At 42.8% G+C, this 13,893-nt stretch overlaps 1 protein-coding gene across 1 annotated transcript in view; it reads right to left on the bottom strand.

Annotated features, from left to right (window-relative positions):
• Positions 1-13,893, bottom strand: part of ZNRF3 (zinc and ring finger 3) — a 78,699-nt gene that overhangs the window by 57,594 nt on the left and 7,212 nt on the right. The window lies entirely within an intron of this gene.

The raw sequence follows: 13,893 nt of genomic DNA, 5'->3' as shown, positions 1-13,893 counted from the left end.
AACTTTTATCAGATACCACCAACTGCATAGGATTAAAGCATCACATTTCAAAACAAACCAAAGCTTCCTTCTCTACCCTGAAAAAGACAACAGGAAGAGAAATTCAACTACGTAAAGATTGACTCGGGAGTATTTATAGAATCATAGAATAGTTAGGCCTGGAAAGGACCTTAAGTTCCAACCCCCCTGCCATGGGCAGGGACACCTCACACTAAACCATGCCACCCAAGGCTGTGTCCAACCTGGCCTTGAACACTGCCAGGGATGGAACATTCACAACTTCCCTGGGCAACCCATTCCAGTGCCTCACCACCCTCACAGTAAAGAATTTCTTCCTTATATCCAATCTAAACTTCCCCTGTTTCAGTTTTAACCCGTTACCCCTTGTTCTGTCACTACAGTCCCCAATGAAGAGTCCCTCTCCAGCATCCCTATAGACCCCCTTCAGATACTGGAAGGCTGCTATGAGGTATCCATGCAGCCTTCTCTTCTCCAGGCTGAACAGCCCCAACTTTCTCAGCCTGTCTTCATACAGGAGGTGCTCCAGCCCCTGATCATCCTTGTGGCCTCTTCTGGACTTGATCCAACAATTCCATGTCCTTTTTATGTTGAGGACACCAGAACTGCACACAGTGCTCCAGGTGAGGTCTCACAAGAGCAGAGTAGAGGGGCAGGATCACCTCCTTCGACCTGCTGGTCATGCTCCTTTTGATGCAGGCCAGGATACGGTTGCTTTCTGGGCTGTGAGCGCACACTGAAGCCGGCTCATGTTCATTTTCTCATGGACCAACACCCCCAAGTCCTTCTCCACAGGGCTGCTCTGAATCTCTTCTCTGCCCAACCTGTAGCTGTGCCTGGGATTGCTCCAACCCAGGTGTAGGACCTTGCACTTGGCATGGTTAAACCTCATGAGGTTGGCATCAGCCCACCTCACAAGCATGTCAAGGTCCCTCTGGATGGCATTCCTTCCCTCCAGGGTATCAACCGAACCACACAGCTTGGTGTCATCGGCAAACTTGCTGAGGGCGCACTCAATCCCACTGTCCATGTCAGCGACGAAGATGTTGAACAAGACCGGTCCCAACACCGATCCCTGAGGGACGCCACTCGTTACTGGTCTCCAGCCGGACATTGAGCCATTGACCACAACTCTTTGTGTGTGGCCAGCCAGCCAGTTCTTTATCCACCGATTGGTCCATCCATCAAATTGATGTCTCTCCAATTTAGAGCCAAGGATGTCATGTGTGAAAGTGTTGGAACGCTTTGCACATGTCCAGGTAGATGATATCAACTGCTCTACCCCTGCCCATCACTTCTGTAGCCCCATCATAGAAGGCCACCAAATTGGTCAGGCAGGATTTCCCCTCAGTGAAGTCATGCTGGCTGTCACCAAGCACCTTGTTGATTTTCATGTGCCTTAGCATGCCTGCCAGGAGAATCTGCTCCAAGATTTTGCCAGGCACAGAGGTGAGACTGACTGGTCTGTAATTCCCCGGGTCATCCATTTTCCCCTTCTTGAAAATGGGGGTTATATTTCCCTTTTTCCTGTCATCGGGAACGTCACCTGACTGCCATGATTTTTCAAGTATGATGGCCAGTGGCTCAGCAACTTCATTCGCCAGCTCCTTCAGGACCCGCGGATGGATTTCATCAGGTCCCATGGACTTGTGTACATTCAGGTTCTTAAGATGGTCTTGAACCAGATCCTCTCCTACAGTGGGCCTAGGGTCTTCATTCTCACAGTCCCTCCGTCTGCCTTTCAGGACTTGGGTGGTGTGGTCAGAGCCTTTGCCAGTGAAGACAGAGGCAAAGAAGTCATTCAGAACCTCAGCCTTCTCAAAACGCAGGGTAGGCGGTTCTCCCGAGAGCTTCCGGAAGGGGCCTATGTTGCCCCTAGTCTGTCTTTTATTTGCAATGTACCTATAGAATCCCTTCCTGTTATCTTTAACATCCCTAGCCAAGTTTAATTCTCACTGGGCCTTAGCTTTCCTAACCTGGTCCATAGCTTCCCGGAGAACATTCCGGTATTCTTCCCAGGCCACCTGTCCTTGCTTCCACCTTTTATAAGCCTCTTTTTTCCTTCTAAAATTAGATTATTTAGAGGTTATCATCATTTTTTCCCTGTCTTCTACTCCACTGTTCAAGGGAAACACCTGCAAATACTGTTCTACAGAGCCACAAAATTAAATGAAGATTATATGGTATCTGACTCCTTGCTACTCTTTCTTGTTCTAGAACTATTACCTGCTCTAAGACATCTTTGTACCAAGAACTTAAGTGATTTATAGCTTAGTTTCTTTCAAGTAAACAGAGCCTCCTATATAAAAATAACCACATGTATATGGAAGGTTGTCAATGCTGAAGAAGCAAGACATCTATGCTGCCTGCTTAGTCTCCCACATGTAAAAACTGTCATCTTGCATCAGAAAGTAACCTTATCTCAGATCTTCCACAAAAATTTGATGCACTGTTTCAGTGCTATTGCTCCAAGGGAAGAAAACCAGCAGACACCCAGTACTTACTCACGCTCTGGAAAGTTGGGGACTGGACTATTCCTTAAGAACATTCACCTACATACCACAGCACCTACTTAATTTGTAACCATTATTGCATGACAGATACTGAAACCATGGAGTTTTCTTTAAACTCAGGCAAAGACCTTCACCATGGACCTGTTCAAGAGAGACCTCCAACTTGGACTCTCCTTTGTATAGTCCATTTTAGAAGTGAATTGCTTGAAAACACCAATCTTCCACAGCATTCCACAACAGCACAGATGGCAAGACAAATCAATTGGAATGGGTTTGTTTCGATTTATTAATACAAGCTTTATTTTCATACCATGCCACAATCACAAAAAGCCTAAGGTTAGAGTACTCCCACAATCTAAACAACACACGTAGGAAGCTGTTTTCTTCACTCATATGACAGGATTTAGTTCTGCATATTGCTGTCATACCAAGCTTGCTGGTTTTCACTTAGAAGCACTCTAACAACCGCTTAAAAAAGGGAAAAACTAAGATAGGTTTGAGAACTATCAGATAGGTTTGAGTGTTTGCTGCCCTGTGGAGAAGCTGCTTCATGAACAGTGCATGCAAAGTTAGACAGTTTTTCAAGAGCGGCAACAGTCTCATCTCTTATCTGAGCATGTTCAGAGAACCAAGCACGGCACAGAACAAACCACAGCACAGTTCTAGTGCAGCAGACCACACCACTCTCACTTCTTCACCATAGAAGAATCATTGTTACAAGGTTCCCATCTCCCTTTTCTTGGTAGCCAGTACAATTTTCAGTTTTAATCAGTTTTCCTTCCTTTCCAAACCTCTCACCTGTTGTCCACTTTGTGTTGCATACCTACTCACTGCTTCATTCCACACTCTGCCACGTCCTTTTGAATCTCACCTATTTCAAGACCACCCTGCTAACTTTCACTACAGGCCTTTCCACTACCAGAAGTACAGACAGCAAGCTTTTATGTGCATCTTTCCTACTCCATGTCTATCGCTTCTCCTAAAGTCTACCATCATCTCTTAATGGCACCTGCAGCTCTAGGACTCCACAGGAGAGAGCACCATTTGCCTTCTCAGCCTTTAGCATCTCTTCAGAAACTTTTGTTTCATCCAACAATCATGGCACTGCACTCCCTGACAAATACTTCAAAGCATACCAGCTCTGAATACCAGCAAATACCAGAAAACACCAGCAAAGCTTGCCTCAACCTTTTCTCTAGCTTTTCGCTGTGCTCCAGTCCTCTCCAAGCAAACGCGTCACTGCTGTAATCTCTTGATAGTCTCCCCACATGTGCAAAATCTCCAAGATTAGTTCCCCAGGTTAAAGCCAGAGGAGCTTTAGAAAAGCTCGATGAATCTTTCTTCACATGCTACCCAGCCATCAAACCCTAGAGTCCTTCCGTTTGTTCTTCATCATCCTTCAGTTTCCTAGTATTTCACATTTTCCCCAGTTCCCTTTCAAGCTGCTCTCATGAATGAATGGCTCACAGAACACTTACTACCTTAAGGCCCACCCCTGCTAGGATATTTACCTCACGCATGTAACAGGAACTGTGGCTGAATGAAGGTATCTCGGGGTACAGTTCTTGTACTTACCCCACATCTTTAGCTAAGGTAACACTTCTGTGAATAAGTTTATTCACCCACTACCTGCCTCAGCAGTAGATATATGATCCTAGTCTTAACCTCAGAGATGCAGTTCCCCACCAGATAATGAGAGGCAGGAACAGGCCAACATCAGAAGATACATTATAAATATATTTTAAAAACATGTATTATTTAAAAGCTATCCTTTCTAGCACCTCAGATAGGCAGTATATGCTCACCTCTGGCAAAGAAGAGCATATGTTTTGTTCTAATCCATTGTGTTCATCCTTCCAACAACTCACCTTGTTCACTGTTAGCAGTCAACCCTCAGCATCTGCAAAGACATTTCACTGACAGGTTTCCAAATGGGCAGCAAAAACAACAAAACAAAACAAAGACACAGGTACCCATAAGTCCCAGCCAAGCAGCACATTCTTAATTGCTTTCAAAATGACTGTATGCTTACAAAGGTACTCTGTATTCTTAAGCAGTTGAAGGAGAAGCAGTGAAAATGCCTGCAATTGTTTGAAAAATAATGATATTTTAAATGCTAGTTTATTTCTAAAGAGCTTAAATACATATATATATATTCTTCTAGCAGCAATCTCAGTTTGAAAAGGTAATAAACCAACTTCTCCTGGAGGCACTGGTAGTGGTGTTAATTCCGTATAATGCAAACAATAAAAATCTGTGAATTCACTTGCAGATTCTCTTTCAGACTTAAGAAATGCTATTCTGCACTGAGAAACAGAGCACTATAGCTGGGCATGGATACGCCACATTATTGTACTGATACAAAGACTAAATTCCTCTATCTTTCAGCTCATGAACCATTCCTTAAAGCAGGGCAGCCGTAACTACCACGGGGCTGAAGGCCGAAAAAGTGCCAAAGGGTATCCTCCAGCTGTTCCATTTTCACTTATTATACACCAGCAACTGCTTTAGGGCCGCATTCTTCTAAGGCTTGTTTAACTTCTGTTTTCTTAAGCATCTTTTGTTGGGTGGTTTTGTTGGTTTTTTTTTTCTTCCTGGCAAGAATGCTATAAAAAGACTGAAGTGCTCTGCCCCACAGCCTGCCCTTAACAGATATTCAGGACTCCTACTACTTTTCTCAGCCTTTCCTAACTGAACTAGTCCTAACATAGGTCAGGATTCTGCTGCCTTAAGAAAATGTTTGGCATTAATCTCCAGAACAGACTGCATGAGCTCATAGATTCTGTTTTGAAGACTGCAGTGCCCATTTTATCCGCAATACACTTACAAAGACAAGATTCCAAGATTCAGCAGCACTTGAACAGCACAACTGCTAAAAGATATAATTCAGCTTCCAAAAAGCGCAGCAAAGATCTTTACCTAGGAGGTTATTTACTACCAATATCCTTATCAGTAACAGTATGTTGCATCACTTAAGAGAGCAAATCCTTTCCTAACCTCACCAACTGCAATTTCAACTCAAAAACACCAACTGCAAGTTAAGGACTGAAAATAACTTGTGTTTGATCTGCAAAACCCCTCTGCAATAGGACTGAATCAGATGTATGCTACTGTCTGCTACTTCCTCTTAACACAAGAGCAGAATGAGAGAGTGTTTGCACAGGCTGCTTTAGGAGCGTTTGAGAATAGTAGGATCTACACCACCAGTTCTGACCCACAATATCCCAAGATATTCCAGTTTTGGGGTCTCACAGGGTGACGACGACATCAGTGCTAGCATAAGTATTTCTAAAATCCTAGCCAGACTCTGGGATTGGTATCGGTGTTGTCCCCCTCACAGGGATGGCACAGAGCATCCTCAAGAGAAGGCATAAACCTGCAGCTTGTGGATTACTTAAAAATGATATATAAAAAATAATTAATAAAAGGAGGCCTATTGTAGATAAGCTTAAGACTGACACACTGGAGCCCACACCCTCATTGAGAAAAATGTTACAAAATCTGTAAACTAAAAGAAAAAAAGAAAGTTTTAAGTCTCTCATCTGCGATAACAAGTTAGAAAATCCAGAGGCAGCAAGTGCTGACAGCCTTTGGACCTGTGCACAATGACACAGCAGATAAAAGGTGGAAGGAAATGTTAGGTGACAATAAAAATCACACTAAATATTAAAAGAATATAGTCTAAGCAGAGCTGACCAAGTACACTGGCTCAGAAGACATACAATTCTATCATGGCAGTCAAAAGCCCAATACAACCATAGCTTAAAACAGTTTAAAGATTCTTCAGTTTAAAACACAGGAGAAAACAAACAAACAAAACCCATCCTTTACAGATGTAAACATTCTGCTTTCCAAGCTATCTTTTCCCTAATCACAGGAGATACTCCACAGCCTTCATCAAATGGAAGTAACCCCTTCCAAAGTAGAACAACTGTCTGAAGTCCATTCTTCCATTAAGCATAAGGCAGAACAACATCCATCAGGCACAGTGCACGCTTTTCAGTTCCCTTCAGGATACAGCCATGCGAGTAATCTGAGAGCAAGACTATACAGCAGCAGACTCAACCACAACGGCTCCAGCTACCACTTGCACATGTATTTATCAATGACTTCAGGCCACTAAATGTCACTGAAAAACACATTTGCTAGAGAAACAGATTTGGAAACTGTAAGAACAAGTAATGGGCAAGAACACCAAGTTTTCATTTGTTCCAATAACTAAGTATGGATGCTGATGGGACCAAGGTTTCTCCTACCAGCACAGAAATTATTCTTCCCCAGCATAACTCTGGACTATGAAAGCTGCACCTTGAGACAATATGGGCAGAATTGTAACACTCCTCTGCAGAGCATCCTGTTAGCGCATAAGTTTGTTCAAGCCCATCCAACCCTTAAATAATTGATACTATTTCAAAACACTTTCAAAAAGACAGGAAAGGAACAAGGAAAAACAGACTTTCTACACACACAAACCCATCCCTTCACAGGGATATTGCCTGCCAGAAGCCCTCAAGAGTATTTGGGCCCTTTAAGTGACTTTCCCCTTGGGTCTGATGACTCCAGGCAAGATTGCTCAGCACAAGGAGGGACCAGCATGCAACTGAACAGGGATGAGGAGCCATTAACAATGATGTTGCTCCCTCATTTGCAGAAGAGGTGCCAGTGCAATCAGTTACTGCCACAAGCCCACGTTTTACACTCCCAAAGCCCTTTCCCAAGATGTGAGCTCAGGTAAAGACTAGGAGAAAAACATTAAAAAAAAAAAAAAGATGGCTTCAAGATGATACTTTACTTTGCAAGTGGGGAAAAGGAAGAGATGAGCACATGACATGCTAACTGCCCAGCTCATGGATGACAACCCAGTGCACAGTAACTCATGCTCTTTCATTTTCAGGTGGTTGTAATGCAACAGGTTATCCAGGCAGAAAAGCCTGCAAAGCAGAGCAGCTGTTAAGTGCAGGGACATGTCAAGAGCAGTGAACAGGCCTGAAAACTGATCTTAACCCAGCAACAGGGAAGAAGTTACAGAAATTGAAATCCTTGCTTTATAAAGGAAAAAAAAAAACAAACAAAACCAAAACAACCCAAACAACCCACGCCAGTAAGTTTTGGGGTGTTTTGCATTGTTTCTTTGTTTTTAACTTGGCTTGCAGCTTCATCTTACTGTTGGCTACCAACTGTTACTAACTTCCACACTAAACCCAGCAAAATGACCCTCTCCATCTACTATGCTTCTAACTCAAATTGCAGTACTGGGTAATTTGGAACGGGAAGGGGAATACCTCAAAACTTCTCAAGGACCTGATTTCAAAGGAAGCTCTACTCTCAGTCTTGAAGAGGTACACCAGCTTTCAAATTACAACACACTTTCTGTTGACTAAGATATTTGAAAGTTAAACTTTGGATTGTGATGACATCCCTGTTTGAGCCACAACCTTGGTACTACTTCCTGCTCACTCCTAAGTGACAACTTTAGAGCTGGTTCTCTAATCTTAGTAAGCGCCTTTGCTGATACACTATCTATGTTATGCAAAAATCCCCAAATGTTTCTAGAAATTACTGCATCTGAACTCAAAGTAAGATGTGACTTCTACATGAACGATAAAGCCTGAAAAAAAACCAAACCCTTGGGGGAACCCCCCCAACCTGGAAGAGGTTGCGGAGCTGGTTAAAAATCTCACGTGTGTACCACACACTGCTTGTGGTTTTGTCCTCACAGCTTCTGTAACTCTTTTGGACTAGCAGTAGTACCCAGGGCAGAGGCAAATTTAGTAAAGCACTGCCTTAGATCATTAGGACCAGCTTTCTACCAAAACCAAACAAAAACTAAACTGTGACTGTTGGATAATCCTTCCCAGAGACAGACCGATTGAGTATTCCCATACTTCATACATTTTCCCATGTCACAGGATATTGCAGGGCATGTAGGGAGATGGAAAACTACCTTTGTTAACAACAACTTGGAGGAGGGAACTAGAGAAGAATGAAGTCACAAGCAACATCCACCTGTCCCTAGATGCAAGCACTGAAATGGAACTTCAGCAGACACAACTTCCCATCAGCATTAGCCAAATGCATATGAATGAACTCCTGAAGACACCCCTTAGTTGCTTCACTTTCTAAACAGGTCTTCCATTAAAATTAACCGGGAAAAAGTGGTGTTTAGATGCCACTAGCAGATTATATTTTTCTTCTGGAACAAGCATTATCAGGATCTTTCCCTGCCTTTTTATGTTGGTAAAGTTCTGTTGACTGGCGTATTTAGAAACCCTTACTGCTATGTTAGTAAATTATGCTGCTGAATTTCCATAGCAAGAAAACCCTTACTCCTTGAGCAAACTATTTACATCAAACACACAATCAAGCACTTTCCTCCTGCGGTTGCCTTCCAGCACTATTTAGCCATGTAGGCATGACACGATTTCACTTGCTGAACTAGAAAAGGCTGTACCAACAAAGAAATGCACCTATAGCAGGCATGTCCAAACCTACAGACCACTTTAGGCCATGCATTAAAATAAATTATCATTACTGAAAGACAAATTTTTTTTTTTTACAAAGTGAAACCATTCCAATTAATACACAAAAAATATGCTACATTAATAACAGAGTCCCAAACAAGCCCACGAGAAAGTAATTCCAACCAGAAGATCATCAGTAACATGAAGCATACAGAACTTTGCAACAAAAACTAAGCACAGCAGAGAAGGACACAGAAATCTGCCTGAACTATCAGCATCCACATGGAAAAGTTCTGGGAAAAAACCCACAGCTTTGATCTCCCAGTTGGCCATGAGAATGTCTGTCTGAAACAGAACATCAACAATAAGGTAGCTGGCAAAGCTGCTGAGGCAAAGCAAGCTGAGAGGAGGTTAATAACTTGGCTGACTGCTGACCCATCAGGTATATTCTTCCCCTTATCAGGTATCTCTTTTTAAGATTCCTGCCCAAATTTGGTCGGCTTTGTGCAGGTCAAACCACCCAATGGGAATAATTCATTTTCATAAAATGGCAAATTCCAACTGAAACTTGTTTCTGTCATTTATGATCAGCTCCCACCGAGAGCCTGACCTCAAGTTTTCAGTTCCTCTTTACACCACAAATCGTGACTATAACCTGCTCTTTCACTATGGTACCAGGGAGACATGTCTATGTCCTCCTGAGGGGGGGCCCACATCAGCTCCAAGCAGAGCAGACCTCAGTCTGGACCCACTGCAGGCACACTGAGCTCCCACAGGTGGGGGCGAGGCACCACATGGGCATGTTGTTCAACCCTATTCTACTGCATCTGTCTCTTCTACGGTGCAAGTGTCTGCAGCAAGGCTCAAACAAGGAGCTAAGATGCAGTAACTGGACTACCCCCAGCTGCAGAAACTGGAAAGAAAATTAAGTGGTGCCTCCCACAAACAGTGTTCACCTGGAGCATTGTGTGCACTTCTGGTGTCCTCAACATAGAAAGGACATGGAACTGCTGGAACAAGTCCAGAGGAGGCCACAAGGATGATCAGGGGCTGGAGCACCTCCTGTATGAAGACAGGCTGAGGAAGTTGGGGCTGTTCAGCCTGGAGAAGAGAAGGCTGCATGGAGACCTCAGAGCAGCCTTCCAGTATCTGAAGGGGGCCTATAGGGATGCTGTGGAGGGACTTTTCATTAGGGACTGCAGTGATAGGACAAGGGGTAACGGGTTCAAACTGAAACAGGGGAAGTTTAGATTGGATATAAGGAAGAAGTTCTTCCCTGTGAGGGTGGTGAGGCACTGGAATGGGTTGCCTGGGGGAGTTGTGAATGCTCCATCCCTGGCAGTGTTCAAGGCCAGGTTGGACACAGCCTTGGGTGGCATGGTTTAGTGTGATGTGTCCCTGCCCATGGCACAGGGGTCAGAACTAGATGATCTTAAGGTCCTTTCCAACCCTAACTATTCTGTGATTCTATGATTCTATTTCAGTAACATAAAACTGCACTGATGACTGCAAATCCAAAACGGACCCAAGAATAAATAGAGGGAAAGAAATTTTGTTGTACGAGGAGGAACTGCTGCTCCAGTTAAAAAGAATACATACTGGAGTGATCTGAAGCTGCCCATAAATATTCAAGAACATCAAAGCTGGTCCTGTTAAATTAAAAATGCTGTCACACAGATAGGAACTAGCCTCTGGCGCTGCCAGCTTCAACATGTGAGCCTCTGATCCAAGAGGCAGAGGCTCAACTCTTGAAGAAATTTTATTTGCCATAAGAACAAAAAAACAAAACGCAAAGCAGCAGTTGGGTTTAATGAGGATATTAAATACCTTAGGAGTGAGCTAATTACAGCTTAACTCTTTCAGGACACTTCAGCCCTTTTACTGACAGGGACAGTTTCTTCCCATACTCTTTCCACAGCTGGGATATCTCCAGGCTCCAGGAATGTTCCTATCCAAGCCCCTGAAACAAATGCTTACAGAATCTTCAGGAACAGAAAATATTTTGTTGGTTTCATCTTAGTGTAACTTTAATCATACTGCATGCATCACACACATACATGTGTACACACATTTTGGCTATTCCACATCACGGATCTACGTTTAATACTGACGCTGTCCTGAGAGACATCAAATCTTCTTCATCTTCCCATAGTTGCCTGAAGATAACAACAGGGGTAGACAAAGGAGACCAGATCACTTGTCTGATTTCTGTTACTTGAGGATATTTGCCATCACCTCCTGATGCCAATTTAATGTAAACAAAATACACATGGTTGAGAAACTGATCCCAATCTGCAACCCTGTTATTTCACTATAGGAAAATCTCCATAAATTCCCTGTATCAAAGCCTACAAAGTTTATCACTGACAGTTACAGAAGTGGGTGTGGAGGAGGAACTCTGGCAGCACAGTTTCCTCAAGCAAAATAGCAAAAACCCAAGTAGGATCACACCTTGGGAGTTCTTTTGCATTCCCTGGTCCACAATGTCTTTTCCTCAGACAGAATTTTGGGATGCAAAAGATAACATCTTTTAAACAGGCAAAACCCTGCCAGCTAGCAGATTGGGGATACCTTGCCTTTAAGCAAAAAGAGGTCTCCAGCCTTTGGCTCCTATTAAATACACAACTCGGTAGCATCTTCTGGCTCTGTTTCACAGGTTCATGTCTTGCTGCACATCATTCAGGACATCTGCCAGCTTGGCACTCAGGCCATACATGCTCATCTCCCCTTTATCCTCACAGTATGCAAGACAGTATCGGCTCTAGAGGGCTTCTAAATAAATACAGAATAGGTTTGAGAGAGTTTGCTGGAGCCTTGTAAAACACACTGGAGTGGGAACCAATACTTTTTCCTGTTATAGCATACATATCCTTTAGAGCCTGCATTAGAAGGAATCCCAGTGTGTCCAAGAACAGCAACTGCTGCACTGCACAGCTTAACATCTGTCCTTTTCTCCAAAGCTGGCAAGGACAAGTAAAACTTTAGTGCAACAATAACAGACAGCATTAGTGTGCTGTCTAGCATGCTACATATGTGTATATATACAATATTGGTGTTTTATCTACAAGATATGGGTATTACTGCTGTTGTTATGAAGGTAAAACCTATCAAGGCTTAACTGCAAGTGCCACCATTTAGCCAAGCTGAAACAATAAATAGTCTATGGGTCTTCAAGGGCAGAATCTGCATGTGGTGGAAATAATAATAAATAAATAAATAAATAAAACTAACACACACACAAAAAAAAAGCCACACACAAAAAAAACCCACCACAGCTTCTTTTAAAAAGGCTCCTCCTCATGAACTCCAGAGTTTCAGAACTGACCATCTATAAAAATCAACAGAATACCTTCTACAATTCCAAGTCAGCCCTCCAAAACCACTTGCCTTAATCAAAGTGGATTGTTTAAGGCTGGAAACTTTCAGTTCCAAAAGGTGAACTCAATGGAAAGCTTGGTTAGTTTCTTCTGCTGGTGAGGGGCCCAGACTGGATAAAGAGAGTCAAAAAATGAGAAGGACTTTTCCCACCCACACTTACTACACTTTTTATTGTTGGTTTTGTTGGTTTATTTCTTACAGCAGGCAAACATCAAAAGCATCAAAGTAGGAAAACAGATCTTGGCACAAACTAGGCCCTTTCCCGAATTAAAAGCAATTTTTCAAACACTAAAATCAGAAGCATTTGAAAGTTGCTTACCAAGCACATGCAATAAATTCACAGTAGGAGGCATGTACTTGCAACGTGCACGCCTGTACAGCTAGTTGAGCACTTGTACTCAGATCAGGACTGCAACTCTAAAATATACCCCTTTGTTCTTTGTCAGGCTAGTCACCCTCCTCACTGACTCTTCAGCTTGCTTTACTGCTGAAAATGATGAAAATAATAAAACAGCTTAAGAAAACCAACAGAAAACTTAAGCTGGCCAGCAGCTTCAGAAAACAACTGAAATCCTTACATTAATGCATACAGTAACAGGGGTCTAGGAAGCCTAGAGAGTCTGCATATACTAAGCTACATATTTAAGGGTATACTTGTGTCTGGAACGTAACAGGCACCTGATCAATCTTTGTAAACTGGTTTTTAATCTTAAAGCCAAGTGCGACAACAGAAGTCTTTTAAAGCAGCAGGAAAAGGAAATCTAAAATCCGAATGAAAGCAATTTGTCACTGTGAAGAGGACACTCTGAGCCACCAGAACCCTGCTCTCCTCAGCACTTCTACTCGGTGCTAACACAAGCACAGCTCCACCGATGGGGTGCGTGCCGTGCAAGATCACACTCTCCTGTTCACCTCTGGCCCAAGTGTCAAGCGGTGACAAAAATGCAGAAAAAAAATCATTTTTTTTTACATGAACCTTCAGGTGCTGTTGTAACAATTTCAAAACACTGTTTCGTTTAAAAACAATCTCTCCTCCTTTGCCAATCTCTTTTAATGTGAAGGGCTCTCCCTTCAAGCCAGGAAACATGAGAAATAAGGCCAACCATTCAACTTCCATTCATTCTGTTTTCATATATAGGCACCACAATCCCTGGTCTGACCACATTTGAATACTGAAGCGCAGATGCCCAGAATATGAGATAGTATGTACAAGTTAGTATTTAACACTTCCTAAATTGAGCACTTCTACTATACTAAGTGTATTAATGCAAACACATATACCATATACAACTGGGTAGAACACAGAGCAGATCACTGCCTCCAGATCTTACCTTTCCTTAACCAGTAAGATGCTGGCCCCTTGAATGCATTCACTTTGAAAAACTATGTTTGTGAAAGCTATTCTGGTACAGAAGGGCCTCACTTTGAAATTCCAAAACAAGGACTAGAAGACTGTAATAAAAAAAAATAAATAAAAAAGGAGCATTTTTAAATACATGCTCCACCACAAGATGGTATAAACT

The sequence above is a fragment of the Pezoporus flaviventris genome, unplaced genomic scaffold, assembly GCF_033815535.1.
Source record: "Pezoporus flaviventris isolate CSIRO_AGI_PZ_B2104156 unplaced genomic scaffold, CSIRO_AGI_Pfla_v1 ptg000041l, whole genome shotgun sequence".
NCBI lineage: Eukaryota > Metazoa > Chordata > Aves > Psittaciformes > Psittacidae > Pezoporus > Pezoporus flaviventris.
Note: the sequence above shows the minus strand (reverse complement) of the source record. Positions and strands in the feature narration are given on the sequence as shown.